Source organism: Dipodomys spectabilis, unplaced genomic scaffold, assembly GCF_019054845.1.
Source record: "Dipodomys spectabilis isolate Male_0828 unplaced genomic scaffold, ASM1905484v1 ptg000143l, whole genome shotgun sequence".
Classification (NCBI taxonomy): domain Eukaryota; kingdom Metazoa; phylum Chordata; class Mammalia; order Rodentia; family Heteromyidae; genus Dipodomys; species Dipodomys spectabilis.
In genome coordinates this window covers 2,778,719-2,785,571 of record NW_024870820.1, presented here as the reverse complement: position 1 = coordinate 2,785,571, position 6,853 = coordinate 2,778,719, and the positions used below count along the sequence as shown (strand labels likewise).

General features: G+C 38.7%; 1 pseudogene; it reads left to right on the top strand.

The window, feature by feature from the left end:
* Window positions 1-2,407: 2,407 nt before the first annotated feature.
* On the top strand, window positions 2,408-2,506 carry LOC122117565 (annotated as a pseudogene).
* The last annotated feature ends 4,347 nt before the right edge of the window (window positions 2,507-6,853 follow it).

Here is a 6,853-nt window from a genome sequence, read left to right as displayed (position 1 = left end):
AAAAGAAGAAAACCAACATTTACTACTATAGAGGAATATGATAGAAATAGAAGATAGATGTTGTCACATCTCAGATGAGTACCCATACTCAAGATTTAAAGACATATTTATTACTATGCTAGACAGAGGGAAAACAAAACAGTATATGATAAGGCAAGTATTTATGACTTTTTAAAATGCCCCTTATTAAGTGATGAAATTTACTTTATTAGCTAACGTTTGGGGTTGAAATATGGGAGGCTGATCCATTTAACAAATTTCTGGAAGGCACCTACTGAACAACACAAATGGTGCGTGGTACTATTTCTAGATTTTAATGAATGTTTGAACCTGTTTGACATTAGTGCTGGGTAAATAAATCAACTCTATTGTATCTTGCTCCCTACACTTGAAAAACTTGTAATGTCACTAAGTGTCATCTACTTATCAAAGGTTATTTTGGCAAGTGTGATTTCAAAAAGTGTATTTGAAAAGGAATACACTTTCAGGAGATTAAATGTAGTTTGGTTTGAGAATGACAACCTTTTTATACCACAGAACCAAGTTGTACTAAAGTACCAGTGTTTTGAAGCACTACCGATCTTCTCAATTAATGTTCTGCTGAATTACATTTGACCTCTAAGTCAAGTTTTCCTGACCATGGTAGATCAATCACGGATCCATCCTTACAGGAACTATTTTTTGGGCCCACTTATGCTGGACTGATATATTACATTAGTCATTAGGGGAGGGGTATTAAAAATAATCTTGTGACATTTTCTGATCTTGTTCACTCATATGGGCTGGCCATCTGTAAATTCAGTTCGAAATACAGTAATTTCTCTCGATTTTGTGACTTCATCTTTCATTTTAAGTTGCCTTGCATTACACAATTGCTTGTTGCTAATTCTTGTTTCTCAAGGAATTGGAGCCCTGAAATATAAGAAATGAGAAATTGAGATGGATTTTCAGTTACTTTCTGCTGGCATGTTGCGTAGGCTTAGGTGAGAAGTCTTGCCCCTGTTATCTAATGATGCAGGTAACTCAGCCATAAGATATTAGGACCCATGGGTCTATAGAAGAATAATGTCTTTTAGATATCATATTAGCACAATTGGAGTATAATCTGTAGGAATGCATCAGAAATATGGAGAAAAACAGTTTGGGACCAGTGAGTTAAAACAATAAACAGAGCATCAGAGTAAAATCTCTTATAGATTAGAGGAAACAACATTGATTTTTAACAATGTGAATTCAGAAGACCATGAACACATAGAAGGTATCACAAGTTTATATCGAAGATATTGCATTGATACTTTTTATATTCTAATATATATTCTAAACCTAATTATTTATATTCCAATTCTATTCATTGGAATAAATAAATATCAATTTACTTTTCAAATTATCAATTGATTCTAGGAAGTTTCACTGTGTGAAATATAAAATCAGCACATATAAATATAAAATATATAACTATATATAACATAATATAATGGCACATGTTTTGCATTGTTCTGTTTTGGTTAGGGTATCAAAAGCAACTCTGTTTTAAAGTATTATTCCATTATCTCTACCTCAGTGTTTGGTAGAGTTAGACTTAAACCTTTACCTTTTGTAGATTTAGAGACTGAAGGCAAGAGGAAACATTACCAATTTATGGCCTAATATCAAGGAGAAACATATGGACTTCTCCTGGAGCTATGAAAATATTTGGTGATAGAAAAGCATTAGTCTAAGTTCCTGCCTGGTTGGAAGGTAGATAGGCCAGGACATTAGGTAATCATGCATATGAACAATTTTTTCACCTTCTTGGCTTTAGCTACTTTTGAAATGGTAGGTATAATAAAAAATTATATTTTGATAAAAACCTTCTAGTCTGAAAAGTTCTGTCTGAAATATTCATCTTTCTATGATCCCTTGGAACTAAGATTTGTTTTGTTCAAGTAAGACAATTTACACTATCAGGGTAAGATATTCTGGTTGGTCTGATATTACATGGAAGAATGGTAAAGTGTCAAGTAGACATTTGTGCCAATGAGACTTCATTTGGGAAAATTTCAGCTGCAGAAGTTTAGAAGTAGCTCTTAAGCAAGGCTTACTTTGAATCTGTTAGCTACACAGAGCTAACTCAGTTGGATAAATAAGTACTTGAAAAAGCCATCCCCTTTAGTCCTAGCTAAAAATGCCTCAAAGTATGATTAAATCTAAAATGAAAAAGATTTAAAATAGTCATTGACAAAAAAATTGCAAACGTGAGCAATCAATTGAACAATATAATTATTTTCCATTATACACAGAATTTTGGGGAAAGAAGATCAGTAGCATTGTTAGGAACAATAATGTTTCCTTGTTACAAATAGGCAACCAAGGATATAATCCTGTATAAATATTGCATCATTAACTACCTAAATTTAGAGGACATTATATGCTTCAGCAGCACATATATCAAAATTACACCAATACAGAGATTAACATGGCAATTGAACAGGATGATATGAAAATCTGTGAATTATTCCATAATTTTCATTCTTCAGATGCAAGAAATGAAAAACAATTATTAAAAAGTTGATTACAAAATTACAAGTGTAACAATACATGTAATTCATATAAATAAAAGTTAGTTTGACATCAGTGTATTAAATCTTCACCTTAGAAAGGCCTTTACATTGCATAATCTTTATAAAACTTTTAAAATTAGACAACATTGTCATTTTATTCCAAAGAAATATACTATAAAGACCTAGTAAAAAAGGAATCTTAAACTCTTTTGGTATGGAATGCAATCTGAAAGGACACATTTATTAATGAACCTATATATTATAAAACAATGTAGTATTCAAAGTTTTATATCTAGGAAAGAATAAAATAGATTATGGGCATTATACAAACAGAATACAGAATATTTTAAAGTATAATTTTTCAGATAAGCACCAGAAATAACTTTAGTTTCTTTAGTACTCATTTCAACAGATAAATTAAAATTATATCTGAATAAAAAAAGCAAAACCTCGAGGGGGTCCAAGATGGCGATGGGGAAGTAGGGGAATGCCACAGCTCTCCCCAACCAAAAAGAGAGTTCGAGTTCCAACGTTTAATCTCCCCAAGATACCGACAACAAAAAAATCAACGCCAGAGAAAAACAGGAGTAAAAAGAAGAATTTCACAACAGAGAAGCATGAAGACCCCTCCCCCAACATCTAATGGTCACAAAGCAGCGTGCCAAGCCATGGCCAGCCTGGCCTGGTGGGAGCTGCCGGTGGCCCAGAGACACAGGGAGCTGTGTGCAGATCACCCGCACCAAAGCCCCTTGAGGTACCAGTGTCAGAACGCTGATCGTGACGAATGAAGAAACCTCCGAGCAGGGAACTTACACAAAGATCCCACCCCTTCCCCTCACTCTCCATTCGAGCAGAGAGGCTCCATCCCACCAAAGCCACTCAGCCCCATGGCAGGAACCTCAGAGATACATGAGATGCCCACAGAACACCAGAGCAGAAGAACTGAAAGGAACTGATGCTGATCAAGAGAGCGCAAACAGAGACAAACCCCAGAGATCAGCACCTGCACAGAGGCCCCTTCCCCACCCCTCGAGTGGAGGCCGGAGGCCCATCCCATGGAGTGGACCCAAACAGTATCAATGGAGGCAGTGACAGAAAAGAAACACACGGAGCCACCACCTCTCAGCCTAGCCCACAGCTACCTCAATTGAACTCTCACTGCAACGGCAACCAGCAATCTACATCACACAGAAACAACTAGCTCCAGGGTGAGTACCCCACAGGTGACAGTGTATTCCTCAAGGGAGACCAGAGCTGATGGGAATCCCCAGACCCCCTACCCCAAAACCTGCACCACAGGACCCACTAAAACTAGAAAATGTTCAAGAGCTCCACCAGCCCATGGATCACACTCAGCTGGCAAGGCTTGAACAAGAGAGACCCTGGAAGGAAGCTTAAATGCCCAAGCCTGGAACAATGCCACTGGGTCAAGACACCCAACGGTGGAAGAAATTTGAACTGTGTACTCCAAGCTGCGTAATCTAGGTGGGATACATAGCAGCACAGGTCCATCAGGTGTGCCCCAGGCTGGGGTCTGGGACCAGGCCTGGGGATCTGGTGCCTGAGCAACATAACTAACTCCTCCCAACTGAAATCAGAAGGTGAGTATATGCTTCAGCAGAGGGGAGAAAAACAGGGGAAACCACCCCTGGTAACCATGCCTGTGACAGCAAAAGACACAGGGGGTTCAGGACAAGAGAAGCCCAAACCCCACAAGAACCCGACCCATGTATTCTAGGCTGGGAATTGAACAACACAGGCCTCCAGCACCTGATAATAGTCAGGGGCTCAGGCTGGTAAGTTGCTCAGCAGTACAGTGCTTGTCTTATGTGCAAGAGGCCCTGGATCTGATTCCTCAACAAAACATAAGCAGAAAGGGCCAGATGTGGTGCTATGGGTCAAATGGTAGGGTGCCAGCCTTGAGCTGAAGAGCTGAGGGACAGCACCCAAGACCAGAGTTCAAGCCTACAACTAGCCAAAAAGTAAAACAAAACAAAACATCAGGAGACCATAGCAGACTACAGCATCTGGGAGAGTACATCCAGCACATCCGAACTCGCCAAGAGCACCTGTAGGAACAAACAGGAGCAATCTAGGCTGCTCAACCCTTCTAAAGGAGGGAACTGCCAGTGATCTACAGCAGAGAGCTGAGAATCCTGTGTGGGTCAGACCAGCAGCTGGAGGTCGGCCCCCAACAGAACTGAGATCAGGTACAGACTCTCTCTACCAGCACAGAAACAGTAATCAAGCGAAGACAGACACCTATTGACCAAAACAAAATTTCAGATTAGTCTGCAATAATCCCTGAATCCCCATGAGAAAATTACAGAGAAATATTACAAGGTTTATCAACACCTAGGATAGCAAGCTATCTCTAAAAGCCAGCAGCAATCCAGGGGAGAGCCCCAGTGGGAGAAAAGCAGGAATGGAAGACAAACACTATATCCAAGACATGCTGGAGGCAATGACTCAAGAATAAAGTGAGAAATAGACCAGAATTTGAAAGAACACTGGGTCGAAATACCAAAAGAGGTGCAGGACATCAAACAGGAGATGCATGCAAAAATAGAGGTAGCACACACCTCACTAAGCTGTGAGATAAGTGACAAAATAGAGGCAGTACATACCTCATTAAGAGGTGAGATTAGTATTTTGAAAACCAACATTGAATCCATTGAAATCAACAATGAGTCCCTTTCCTCCATGCAAACCACAATGGAAACCACAGTTAACAGAGTGAACAAAATGGAATACAGAAGACAGAATACATCAACTGGACCAAAAAATGACAGATATTGAAAAATCACTTAAATTATACCAAAGGGAAATTCAAGGACAAGCAGATAGTGCCAAGAAATTTAACCTTCATATACGAAGATGAGGAATATCAAAACAAGGGAATGCAGCACCTATTCCACAAGATAATCGGTGAAAATTTTCCCCATCTCTAAAAAGAACATCTTACCCACATAACAGAAGCATATAGAACACCTAACAAGCAGGATCCCAGGAGAAACACTTCTAGACACATTATTGTATAAATGATAGATCTGAATGATAAGGAAACAAACTTGCATGCAGCAAAAATGAAGAAGGAGCTATACTACTATAGGAAAAATATTACAATCACTACAGATCTCTCCACACAAACATTGAATGCAAGAAAGGCCTGGGAAAGTACCACATGAGCACTGAGAGCCAATAACTGCCAACCCAGACTGATATACTCGGCAAAGCTAGCATTCACATTCCATGGAGAAATGAAAATTTTTATTAGCAAAGAAAAAACTAAATTAACACATAAACATTAAGCCAGCATTACAAAGACTACTAAAAGGTGGAACACAACCTGAGAAAAGCAACCAGGAACAGGGACCTGCACCCAGACAAGCATTAATAGAAGTCTATCTGAGCAAGGACAGAGGAAAAGAAAAAAGAAAAACAGTGACAATAATGCATCTCTCTATTCTATCTCTTAAGATTAACGGACTTATTTCACCAATCAAAAGATAAAGAACTGCAGATTGGATCCTAAAACAGGACCCATCCATCTGTTGCCTTCAGGAGGCCCACCTCTAAACCAAACATGCAAACAAACTCAGAGTGAAGGGTTAGAAAAGGATCTACCAATCAAATGCCCCTAATAAGAAAGCAGGTGTAGCAATCTTTATATCTGATAAAATAAACTTGTCATTAAAATCATTACAGTGTCAAACCATCCCTGCATCTCTGGGATGAAGCCTAACTGGTCATAATGTATGACTTTTTTATGTGTTTCTGGATTCTTTTAGCTAGAATCTTGTTAAGGATCTTTGCACCTGAGTTCATCAAGGAAATTGGCCTGTAATTCTCCTTTTTGGTTGGGTCTTTGCATGGTTTGGGGATGAGTGTGATATTGGCTTCTCTGTTTCTCTGAAGAGCTTGAGGAGTGTGGGTATTAGTTCTTCTTTAAAGGTCTTACAGAATTCTGCTATGAATCCATCTGGTCCTGAGCTTTTTTTTGTTGTTGGAAGACCTCTGATTGCTTCCTGTATCTCGTTGTAGGATATTGACTTATTTAATTGGTTCACTTCTTTGCTCAGTTTGGGCAACTTGGATTTCTCTAAAAATGCATCCATTTCTGCCAGGTTTTCTTCCTTTAGAGAGTATAACTTTTGAAAGTAGCCCATTAGGATTGTCTGGATATATTGGGTACGTGTTATGATTTTTCCCGTGGCATCCCTAATCTTGTTAAAATGGGTTTCCTCTCTTATTTTTTTTAATTAATCTTGCCAACGGTCCATCAATTTTGTTTATTTTTTCAAAGAACCAGC